General features: G+C 30.0%; 1 protein-coding gene across 2 annotated transcripts in view; it reads right to left on the bottom strand.

The window, feature by feature from the left end:
• Positions 1-6,379, bottom strand: part of me31B (ATP-dependent RNA helicase me31b) — a 59,083-nt gene extending 52,704 nt beyond the window's left edge. For both annotated transcript variants that reach the window (XM_075368303.1, XM_075368304.1), the window contains exon 1: positions 6,270-6,379. The gene's annotated coding sequence lies outside the window, so the exon portion shown is untranslated. The remainder of the gene's footprint in view (positions 1-6,269) is intronic.
• Between the last annotated feature and the right edge of the window lie 7,402 nt (positions 6,380-13,781).

The raw sequence follows: 13,781 nt of genomic DNA, 5'->3' as shown, positions 1-13,781 counted from the left end.
ATTTATATAAGATTATTTTTTAAAAATATTAAACATTAAAAAAAGTTCACCTGAAAATTAAAAATGAAAATAGAAATTACAGTCCATACAGCATGTAACATTCATGTTACTTACTGTATATAATTGTATTGTACTGTTAATTCATTCACACAAAAAAGCTTTGTAAAAATTTGACCATGGATTACCTCTACAGATACACTGAATCGTTTGCTACAATCTAACTGATAAAAAGTTAAACATTAAATTTGGAGAACAACTAATCATAACAAAAAAAAACCTACAGATCTACATTCAAATTGCCATTACTTTCTATGTAAAAATGCTATCTATTTTACAACTAGACTGATATACTAATCATAAGTAATAACACAATTATAGTTATTTTCCTATCAATTTCTTGATTATGAGAAAATTTGTCATGAATTTTATCGGACTACTCATTTATATAAATAACATTGTAAAATCTCTGACTCAAATACAATAATAGTTTCACTAACAACTTCATAAATCGATAAGATTTATTTTTAACAATAAAAATAATATGATGGATAAAAGTAAAGTAAAATTATGAACATACATTCATACTTCTATTACTCACTTCTTGCAAATAAAACCTGGTTAACACGAGCTACAAAGAATAAATTAACACAGACTAACATGTAGATATTTATGCACTATTGAACACAAGTTAAAATGATCTTGATTAAAACGAATTCACAGTTACAATGAAAAAATCTATATACTAAGATGATTTTAGTTTTTCTTCATGAATAGTTTAAGTTTATTAGAAATTTCTAACAAAAATATCAACCATTAATTCTTTAGTTGTTTTGAGAATACCATATAAACACTAATCAAACTACGCTACTAATAAACCTTATTCGTTAATTTTTTTTTTGGTATTTTGAAAAAAATTGCTACATTTTTCATTTCGGAATTTATGCAAAAGATTTCAGACCTAGGATACAATCAGTGGTCAACAACCTTGGTACAATATAAATTATGGGTCACAATGTTCTATATCTAAGGGAATAGATTGTAAAACTTACACCCTTTTCTTAGAACAGCACTTCCTGTTTTGTTTGTATTATTGTTAGTAAATTCAATACCTGATTTTTGAAATTTCCATACATATTCATTTATTATGTGGATACCCTTTTACCAGGTTACAAATGTAACCAATGAATTCTCAATTAGTTCCATGAATTTTGTTAAAAATGTTTGTATATAAATAAAGAACAACAGTAATAATAACAAATCTATATAAAAATAATCAATTAAAATGAGTATAACAAAATTTTATTTCATAACATATTAATGAAATTAAAATTGTACTGTTAATGTAACAAACTATTAGTAAACAGGAACTGTTAGAACAATTGTTTTTCCCATATTATAAGGATATTTTTGGGCCTGTGATACACTAAAAAAAAAAAAAAAAAAATCAATTGTGGGAAAAAATTTCACCCCTCAAAAATTCTAAAAATTCACATGGACTGATTCCTAATGATGATTATAACTGCAACACAGTTGAGAGCAGTGGTAGAACATGAAAGACAATAATCACTAATTATTTTAACCTGAATCATATCACTATATGATTTATACATATGCTGTAAAGATAAAAACTTACAGAAACCACAAATAGGAACCCAATTAACATATAAAGATGTACAAAAAAAGAATACAGTGGTTTTAAAGCTAGTTAATATCTCTTAACTGATTTACAGCAACAAACCACAAATAAAATCAAAAATTTGTTGCTGTAAATCGTGTTGTTGAAAATCATAGGGGAAAAAACATAAGTTTTTCTCTATATATTCAATGTAAGCATTTTCATCACGTGTCACTGACAGGAGAGTTCATTCCATACTTTAACCAGAATGTCTGGAATAACGGAAGAGGTCAATACTGTGCCTCAAATATGGTAGATCAATAGGAAGAACATAAATAAGATCCTTCTTAAATACCAAAGAAAAAATCACGTGGGGGTCAGATACCTTGGAGGGCACTGTCACAATCTACCACCGTAAACACTGCTATCAGTCCATGCAGACTGATCTAGCAGTTGGGGAAAACATCATTCAACCAATGCCAGTGAGGATTTGCACCACTTTGTTGCTATAAATAATTCTCTGGTCTATCTTGCAGTTGAGAAAGTCATATACATCAAATCCAAATAAGCAACTCCAATTACGTTTGCTTTATGAAAAAGGATGGCTCATAAACTTGTCATCAGGATATTGCACAAAAAACATTTAATTTTGGGGAGTAGTTTCAAACTAATTACACCAACAAATCTTACTGTCACATATAGGATCACACTTAAATATTCTACAGAACACACATGTTGAACTGTAACTACAGACTCACATTTAACAAATAGCAAAACAAAAAACCTTTTATTTAGGAGTTGCTATCTTTGCTAATGCAGTGTCAATTGGAAAAATAAGAAATCTATCTACAGCCATGTGCACATGTAAAATTGTCCTTTTTGCTGTTTGATCCTTGCCTTAAATCTACACAAAACATCTCATCCAAGATATTACAAAATAAAATTTTAATATTCTTTTTTGTACATCTAGTATAACTAATTACAGGCACTACCAAATTGGATAAACAGATAAATTCTGTGAAGGTATAATAAGAATTTAGAAATTCGCAAGGCACCCTGTTTAGGAGTTTACAGCAAATCCTAATCATTATGTTTACACTTATTTCCTTCCGATCTACTGTACTCTAGTAGGCACAGCACAAAAAAGTAACTTTCAAAATACCTTAGGATCAGGAAAACACAAGATCTAAATGTGCAAAGGAGGTTTGAAGAGCGGGTAACCCATGCAAGGTCAAAATCCACACCACATTTTCAGTAATCTAGTAGTACTGTACTATTAGTAGCTTTAGTTAGTACTCTTATAATTTTTTTTGAGTTATCAAGACTTGTTCAGATGGTTGAACAGGTTGAAATAATTCACAAAACTAGAACAATTCAGCATCTGAACAGGTTGACATAACTCAGAAAACTAACTGCTACTTGACTAGAGTACTTATAACACGTTACTGACTTTGACGATGCATGGGTCACCTGCTGTTGAAACCTGTTTCCTGACAATTAGATCTTGTGTTTTCCTGATCCTAAGCAGATTTACTATAATCTATGTAAGTATGAAAAAAATTGAAGGGGACCAAGTGATTGTTCAGAATTACTGAGAGGTTTTTTAAATTCCACTCTCATAAAATAATCGAGATTAAGATCATACTGGCACACCTTATCCACAATTAAAAAGAGTGTGTTGCACACTCATTCATACAAAAATAAAGAAATAAAAAAGAAAGTCAATAATAAAAATTTAAGACTAATAAATTCAAAATCAGCAGTTTCAGAACTTGTCTATTAACTCCAAGTTTTTGTTGCAAATTAGTGCATTTTGTCGCTTTATTTGGTAATTAATAAAGAACTAAATATTTATTAAAATATACTAATTCAATACATCACAAAAATTATACTGACTATTTATTATTAATCAAAATTAAATTTTTTTGGACAGTATAGGAATAGATATGTACACGTAAACTGAAGTCTATCTCAACCCCCCTCAATTTTAGTGAATCAACCAATCAGTCTTACATTCTGTAATTTCTTTTAAATATGACAATTTTTTATGTGAAATGCACTAATTGATAGTAAAATGGACAATTTTGCATTTTATTGGATGATGTACCTGGGAGTATTGATAACAAAGAAGCTTGAGCAAGCTCATTTTCATTATATGCACCACCTATATACTTTTAACCTCTTGCATTGACATTAGTAATTATTGTTTTAGTAGGTTATTTACAGGGTTACAGACAATAAAAAGATCAAAATTTATTTTAGTCAAATACAATCACGCTTTTTCCTTTCATTATTTGTTGAAACAGTTTTTAGATAACAAAATGAAATAATATAATCTCTTTTAAAAGTTATCAGTAAAAATAGAAAAGAAACTTCAACAATTCACTTTGACCACTGGAAGCCATACAAGCATGGAAGCAGCAGGTTTCACGTACCTTACTGTGAACCACAAGTACCATATCACTGGAACCCATACACAACACATGCAGAAAGTTTGTGCGCTCTGTTAAATGGCACAACAAAGAACATTATTATATAGTGACATCGTAAAAATTATTTTTTAGCAGAGTTCATGTTTTGGGTCAAATCTTCTCACATTAATATTTTTAATGCCTTCTAACAATTTTACCACCTAATATCGATAAGTACAATATAATTTTTAAAATTTACTGATTTTTCAAGTATAAGAAAGGGCAAAATACATAATACCAATGATGTTCTTGTCTATTATTCTGGCTTTCCTTCATGTAAATGCAGAATGCTTTTTGAATGATCTACTGTACAATCAACCATGGTAATCTCAAATTTCATATAATTATAAGGAAAGTATATCTGTACCAATGATTCTCAATTTAATAGATATGAGCCCATAGAACACATGTTTATCATCTTAACACTCCCCCACCCCAACAAAAAACAAGTAGAAAAATTGTAATTCCTACTTAAAAAAAGGAGAAAAATTAAATAATGTGTACGTTGTACTTTCAAAATCAACAAATAATATATTTCAGATTAGAAGTTGAAAGGATGAATGATACTGGTTTTCCCCCACATAAAAGAAGAGTGTCGAGCTAACAAAAAAGTAATGTTTTCTAAAATTATGTTGCAATAATTTTGAATATTAATAAAATGCTGAATATATTATAATTTTCATAAATAAAAATGTCAAAATTCAGTTCATAAGTAAACCATTATAAATATTCACTTGTGTTGGATCATGTTGTTGATGTTCAGTCAGTCATAAACAAGACAAATATTGTAAAATGTTGAATATGGTTAAATATGAAAATTGTAAGCACACAATTCATCACTCACAAAAATTAATACAACTTTGTGGAAGTATACTGTTAAAAAATTCAAACAGTCAGCAAGATGGTGCCATGATCCTCATGCTAAGCAACTTGTGAGTTCAGTTCATGGCATGAGTTGAATATTTTTACCAGTAATTTCACCATAATAATAAATCCAAATATCTTATGAATATCATACACTATATATTAACACAGAGCATATACACATTCAAATGAAAATACACTATTAAAACCATCCACCACCCTTTTAAAATTAATTAAGCACATAATTGAGATTCTTGGGTTATATTCTACAAGGGTTTCAGTTTTTTTTGCCTATCATGTCATTCTTCTCATCCTCTTCGTTTAAAATGTGTGTAGTATGTCAGAGGTTATAGAAAACAGCACATCAGGTAATAAGTAAATTCTTTATGAAATTAATGAAGAAAACAAAATTCATTCTTATTATCTAAAATACAAACAATCATATCTGACTGTACAAAAATACAAAATATTTCATTAATAAAAAAAAGTTTGTCTAAGAAAGAAACTAATGGCCTACTTGTTATACTCCATATGTAAGCAGTACTTTTAGTCTTCAATTAGATTTATGATACATAAAATAACTTAATTTTATTGGCCAAACTGAATGTTAAAAAATAACATTTTTAACATGATAAATGACCATAAAATTCTAAAAAAGACCTTTTGAATCTGAAGGTTAAAAACTGAAAGACTTAAATGCTATATGTGAAATATAAAATATGATTACTACACTAAAAATAATACTGCAAAAATCTAACAAGAATTACGTAGATAATAAATTTTAATTACACATTTACAAAAAGGTGCAATAGTTATTACGTACACGTCTATGCATGCAAGTTTTTGTTCGTACTTGTCCATAAGAGTAAACCTCATGGCAATACAAAATAAAATTTGTAACTGATAATCACCATATCAAACAAAAATAAAACTGGATAAAAAAGTATAAGTTAAATTGTAAATCGTTCCAAATGTTTCCTTTTAAGTACATTGTGCAAGTTCGGGACTTGGAATAAAAAATTCGGACTTGGTCAATATACAAATCGACTAGTAAACAAAAAGAATTATATCAATGAATTTTTAAAAGGCCAAAAATGCAAAGGATTTAAATATATAAAACAAGTAAATTACAAAAAGGACGTTATAAAAAAAGGAATAACCACAGAAGCTAACACAATCGAAGAAAAAAATGGCGACGTCCAAGGTTTACATTACGAGAGAAAAGGAACGCAGCATCAATACCAAAATTCCAATTTCAAAAAAAATAATAGCAACAAACTAATACTAATGTATTAAAGATAGCTGAAAACTACCATTACCTTTTGTATATTATAAACAACGAGAATATTTCGAGATGATGATAAAAATACACTTTAACAGACGGTTAACATTACGCTATAGGCCTGTTGTACATTTGCTCAACAGTGTTGCCAAAATATAAGATGGAAATTCTCTTTGTCTTTTTTTTTGTACGTAAAGCAACTTGATTAAACTATTCTAGTTTTGTTTTCGTACACTGTATGTTATTTTGCAACTTGATTACTTTATATATTTTTTTCAGTGAAGATGTTTTTGGACTTATTAATTAAATCAATCAGAAGTCTGTGGGGGTGAAGTCATAAAACTTGCATGTACCGACCGTAACTAAAATAACTGTGCACTTTAAAAAATTGTTTTGCTTAAGAGAACTAAGGATATATTACTTCAGTTTACAAGTGTTAGCCTTATTCTTTTGATGGAATCAAGAAAGTTAAGCTTCATTAATTAGTTAAATGATACGGTACTTCGTAATCATCTGTACTGTGACCATAGGGAAACCATATTTATTAATGAGACTGAAGTAACTACGATTAACTTTGATCTGATCGCATAATTAGTAATATTAAAATATTCTTTCTTCACCACTCGGTTAATTAGATTGACAGAAATGCTATACTTTAATTTATTAATGATATTTTTAATTTTCTTTAATTAATTTATTGCTGACCTCTGGAGGACAAATTTCCGGGTTCGAATACCGTCCAAGCTTGGTATTTCTCATATCCTATAAATAAATTTATCATCTATCATAAAAAAAGTAAAAGTTATAAAAATTGGGCGTCAGTCTGGTGATATGAAATTTTTTAATGATTAAGTACCATTCTAAGTTATGTACAGTGTTGTGCGACTTATTAGATTATTACTATACTAATAAATCTTATGAAACTAATAGGTCTACCGAACCTTTTTATGAGTGTTGTGTTTTTTCTTTTATTAGAGCATAAAACTGAGAAGCCTACATTCAAGTTGTTTGATGTTACTGACTTATTACGAAATTTAGCTTATGTTTGTTTACAAGAAGGCTAAATTTTCTCAAGTTTTCACAACCATTTCATTAACAAGCTATTAAAGAAATTATTGGTGAAATCTCAGCAACTATGTTTTTAACTTAGTAAATCTAACAGAATTCTGTTGGATTCAGGATTCAAATAAAAAACCTTCCAAATGGAAGCTTATGTTACCTCTTGTACAAGAATTATAATTATAATATGTATACAGCTCATCCTGATGCTAAGAAATGTTAATGTAAAATCAGTGTAAATGTTAGTGTAAAATCAGTAACATCAAACAACTTGAATGTAGGCTTCCCAGTTTTATGCTCTAATAAGAGAAAAAAAAACAACACATAACAGTAAAACGTAAGTATTAATGTCCACTCATAATATGTAGGTATTAATATAGTAATGTCAATGTTTTGTTTTATTTATAAGATAAATTATAAACAGTACGAGTATATTACATTTTATTATATTACCATGTTTTTGTGCAATCTGATAATAATAACTTTGTTGATTCTTGAAAGGAATGGCTATAATTTTTAATAGCCGATCATAGCTAGTCACTGATTGTAAGGTAATTAATTAATGCTATCTAAGAAATGTACTTAGAGCAATTTACTAGATTGGTTTAATTTCTCAATATACAATATGCTGATCAGAAAAAAGTATTGTAATTCAGTTCTTCCACACAGATACCCAGATCCATTCCAAATTTGAGCGATCTGTCATTGTATCAAGCTCTATTTGGATTCCATATTCACTGTGTTATTTGATGTAACTTAAATACCATAAGTATTAGCTTATTTCCATTTAAAATAAGCCATCTGAAGGGCAAATTATAAATAAATAGTTATTGAAAACAAACACAAGATTATACATTTTAATGGGCATTAAGAAAGATGCAATGTGGTAGTACGAGAAAGATGGCTTAGAAAAACATTAATAAAAAGTATTAATCATGTATGAAAGTCTAAATTATATAATGAGTAGCTGCTGGAGATAAACTGGAAGCTATTTGTGACAATTTGGAATTTGCTTGAGAGGTATAGGAATGGAAAGAAACAACACAGACTGCTACTAACTGTAAATGTGAACTAAGACTTTCTTAAATGCAGTGACTTCTGATTTATAAAACTGAAAAAATATTTTTGAGTTTACCACATTTTTCCAATATCTATCTATTTTTCATAAAATATGACATTATATTTGTTTTTGTAGGTAAACATTTATTCAAAGAAATAATATTAACTTTCTGGAAGAAAAAAAATAAGCATAATTTAAACAAAATTAAAAATAACAGTTTCACTTTTTTTTCTACCCACCGAAAAGTAAAATAAAATAAAAAACAAATTGTTGTTGCACTCATCTAGATAAAGGACAACACAATTGTCAACTCAAATTTAAGCTCTACTCAAATTAAGTCATCAAGAAGTACCTGTTTTGATGTGGATAGTAATAAGAAGAACAGAGAATTATATTTATGATTTTCATGTTACATAATTTATTTAGGTAGCATCAAAAGTGGAGAGAACACTTTGTTCAGTCTGTGGCAGTGTGGCTTGGCAACGAAAACTTCCCCTAATTGCACCTCCCTTCAATCCCTTTTTAAAAAAGATATGGAAATGAGACTCTGACTTAGTCTCAATTTTTAACTGAAAAATAATATTTCTACATAAATGTCTACTTTTTAGTAAGAAAAGTTATTGGATTATTCCATTAAAATCGGAAAACACACATTTGGCTGTATCTTCATCACAGACACACCACAAAATGTTAAGTTAAAACGGGACTTTGGTATGCTTAGTCAAAAAAATTTCATCTAATGTAGTCTTAAACAAAAACAAAATAAACAATTCATTATATATAAAATATAACCGCTAAATAAATATAATATCTCTAATGTATAAACAAACTGAGCTGATTAGACTGCAAAATATTCTCAATTAGGGAAATGAGACACAATTTCAAACAAAGAAATAACAGATTATAGCTCTCCATAGCAACATAGTATTAAGATATGCTGACCATCTCATAGGTACAATTCACAAAATTGATGATTAATAACAACCTCCTCAATATTCTACATGAACACAAAAAAAGTACCAGTCTTAATATACTTAAACTTTATGGAACGTACAACAAAAACAGAACAATGATACACAAGTGATTTAAGTAACAATAGACTCTAAAAACTCTTCTCCCTCATTATCGTAACGCATGAGAAACATTAAGGCTGATAATATTCGCTGCATTTTGTAATCGTCACTCAACATTTTTGGCACCCAATGTGCACACAGTGTCCAGTAGCCTAGATCTTTAGCCAAAATTGTGTACAGCGAAAATCTTGAAATTTCTGGGATTTTAGCAGTAAGTTCTTTTATCATAAACCTCTGTTTGTTGTGGAGAAAATCATCAACGTGCTCAACTAGGTGTACAGTAGTGACAGTCTTACATCCTTGCCAGTCTTCAACCGTTCGCCCTTTAAATTTCCTACACCACTACTTCTGTACACCACCATCACTCATAAAGTTTTCACCATACACTAGGCTCTCATTCTGCGATGGATTTCAGCAGCACTACATCATTCTGCTTGCAGAAAACGTATCACACTTTGCAACTCGCACTTGGTGAAAGCATTGATCGTAGCGACCATGTTCAATTGCCTGTAGCTCGGCTCAGACTTGATGCAATGGAGCCGGCATTGGCAGTGGTGGGGGGGGGGCAGTGCAATTGCATGACGGGCAGATCTGGACCCGTCTATCACTTCTTTACTTACATGCACAATTGGAGGTTGAAAAAAAAAACAGCCCTCTTATATGTCTTCCTAACTGTAGAAAACTACCCATAGCAAACTACCCATCAATTGAGTGGAAAATAGCAGCACCAGGCACTGAAGAAAACCATAAAGTTATTGTATCATAACACTGTAAGTGTTATGAATTTTTAAAACATTAACTTAAATAAAGAGACTTTGCCAATAAAAAAATTATCATCTTATTGGAAATGAAGGGAAAGAAGGTGATTAATAACAAAATGTTAAACATGTGAGATATACCCAGCTTTTTACCATAATGAAGGGTTTTTCTTTTTCCTGTTTAGCCTCCGGTAACTACTTTTGATAATACTTCAGAGGATGAATGAGGATGATATGGTATGAGTGTAAATGAAGTGTAGTCTTGTACATTCTAAGTTCGACCATTCCTGAGATGTCTGGTTAATTGAAACCCAACCACCAAAGAACACTGGTATCCACGATCTAGTATTCAAATCCGTGTAAAAATAACTGGCTTCACTAGAACTTGAACATAATGAAAGCTGAGGAAGAATAAATCAATTGATGAGAGATACTAAGAAAAAGAGATGAATTTGAAATATAATTATTACAGTAAAAATGCCAGAAAAAGGATGCAATAATAAAATAAATAATCGCGATAGAATTTTTATTTGGGTCAGTTTTTCTCGCTTATTACGATTTTGGAGAATCTAGCAAATAAGGCTACATAATGTTAAACGGAGAGTAAGAGGGCAAAATGTGTTTTTTTCTCTAAAGCTATTGATATTTGCAAAATAAAAAATCTTAGGAATTCATTAAAACTTAAAACACTTCATTAAAACAACCTGAAAATTTTTTTTGTCTCATTCTGTACAATAAAAATTGTACAAAGTAATTGTAAAAATAATGTTTTAAAAGTGTATGTTTTATATGATGTTTATAATTTTTTTAAGCATTTGTTTTTTGACATTCATGAAATTATTTCTTATGCCACTCTTAAGCATTTAACTGAAGATTACTAAGGGATCTAAGAAAAAATTGAAATAAGATTTTTAGAGAAATTATTTTCCTACAATTTTATATAGTTTTACATAAAATTAAAATTTGTATTAACAACCCGCTAAAGACACCCTACTTACTAAAACTCCACTTACTTAAATCTTAGAAAAATTGAACAGGACAAATACAATATTAATGGCCCCTAATTATTCATTTTCATTGCCTACTTTTATTGTTCTAAATACATTAATAAACTTATTTACATAATTATTATTTCAGTGGAACTTGTGTTGCTAGGAAAAAAACGGATTAAAAATACCACACATCAACTAGTATTTGTATATTCATAGATTTATTGAATTTACGAGAACAAGTTAAGAAAATATATATTTCGCAAAAAAATTAACAATAATTATTTGAGACAAATAAGTTGTAACCATATAAAAATATTTTGCAAAGGAATTAAAAAAAAACAAAAACTTTAAAAGTATTTTAAAATCTTAATTTAAAATTTAAATATTTTTTTTAAAAGCACGCAAAATAATAAATTAGGAAAAGTATTGTTAATGAATGTTGTAGTGAAAAATTGTAGGTTAATAAATATCAGTCATATACCCCTGATTTGTGCTTGTTTGCTTATTGTGAGTATTATCAAATTAATTGTGTTTGTAAATTTTATATTATTTTAAGTGTCCTGAGTTCACATCTTTAACATGCTGTGTGTAACGTTGCACGTATATATATATGTTTTCATTGTATAGTTAATATGCTTTGTTATTAGTCCAACTAACATGATGTAGGATGAAGAAAAAATCAGTTCCTTCCCCAAAACTTATAAAAATCTAAGGGCATAGCCAGCTGATCAACAAATGGAGATTGATCAGAAGGCTCTAATGGGTCGTCCACATTCATATAATATAATAAGGGCCCACCTGGCCTTTCTAAGCAAGGACCAGGGATGCACCTACTTTTGCAGACCTCTCCTGCCAGGAGATGACTCATGTTGGATTGTCTGAAAGTGTTGTAATCCTGAATGACAACAGAGACAGACGCTAGCTCACTCGGATTGCAGATAACCACCCACAGGCTAAACATTTTGAAAAATGAATGGATTGCTTAAATGAAAGTCAGGATCCATAGTGTGATTGAATTTTATTTCTTACTGCTAATTTTTTAATTTTGTGAAGATACCAAAACTCCCATACACATAAGTAATGGGAAGCCTAAGTATGCAATTTTGATTGTACGGGTGCAGCATGCAATAAGATTAATAGCTTGATGTATTTTGCAATACAGCTAATGACCAAAGTAATTGATACTGTTATGAAAAAAAAAACGGGTTTAGAGAGTGGATTCAATCTATTAGTACATTAATTACTTGTCTAGAAAAAAAGGGATAGTTATAATGAATTCAGAAGAAAAGCTATATCTATCTTCTTACACGAGGTCTGTAAATAAAGTAATGATACTAGTTTTTTTTGGCAGTAAAAGTGGAAACACTGTAAAGTTACTAGTAAACATATGGTCATATGAAAAGCTGATTTATATTAGTTATTAATATTTTTAGTCTATTGTTGCCATGCGAGTCATAAACAAACTTTTCCTGAAACGAGTTTTTGTTGTGCATTACAAAAATGAGTGATACTAATTATGAGCAACATTGTGCAATTAAGTTTTGTGTTAAACTTGGTGAGAATCCTACTGAAACTTTTTCAAAATTGAAAAGAGTGTATGGAGATGATGCTCTGTCATGAGCCCAAGTTTTTAGGTGGTTTAAAGCATTTTCAGATGGCCAGGAATCAATTGCGGATGATCTACACTCTGGAAGACTGTTAACATCAAAACGTGACGACAATGTTAAGTGAATCAGAGACTTGATATGGTACGACCAGTGATTAACTGTCAGAATGATTGCAGAACAATTGAATTTGAACCATACCACCGTCCATCAAACTTTGACAAACAAATTGGATGTGAAAAAAGTTTATGCGAAATTGGTCCCAAAAACCTCACTGTTGAACAGAAAAACAACAGGGTGGAAGTGTGCCGCGATCTTCTTGGACGAATTGAAACTGATCCTGATTTTCTAAAAAATGTTATTACTGGTGATGAATGTTGGATATTTGAGTACAACCCAAAAACAAAATGCCAAAGCAAGGGGTGGCACACTTCAAACTCACCACATCCCAAAAAAGCAAAAATGAGCAAATCAAAAATCAAACCTTATGGACAATGCCATAAGGCATTGTCCATAACGAGTTTTTGCCTACAGGACTGACTTCCTTCCTTCCCTTTTTCCTGTTTAGCCTCCAGGAATTACTGTCAGGTATTACTTCAGAGTATGATTTGTATGAGTGCAAGTGAAGTGTAGTCTTGTACAGTCTCAGGTCAACCATTTCTGAGATGTGTGGTTAATTGAAACCCAATCAACAAAGAACACCAATATTTCCACGATCTAGTAGTGAAATCTGTATAAAATTTACTGCCTTTACTAGGACTTGAACATTAGTACCTACAGGACAGACTTTAAATCAATATTTTACTGAGAAATTCTTGAAAGACTGCGGAAAAGAGTTGCCCGTGTGAGACCAGCCATCAAAGACAACTGGATACTGCATCATGACAATGCAGCTTGTCACACTGTATTCTCAATTAAAGCGTTGTTGGCAAAGAAAAACATTCCTGTAATTCCTCAACTACTTTATTCACCTGACTTGAGTCCCTGCAACTTTTTCCTGTTC

Source organism: Lycorma delicatula, chromosome 6, assembly GCF_047948215.1.
Source record: "Lycorma delicatula isolate Av1 chromosome 6, ASM4794821v1, whole genome shotgun sequence".
Classification (NCBI taxonomy): domain Eukaryota; kingdom Metazoa; phylum Arthropoda; class Insecta; order Hemiptera; family Fulgoridae; genus Lycorma; species Lycorma delicatula.
This window is presented reverse-complemented; position numbering and strand designations above follow the sequence as displayed.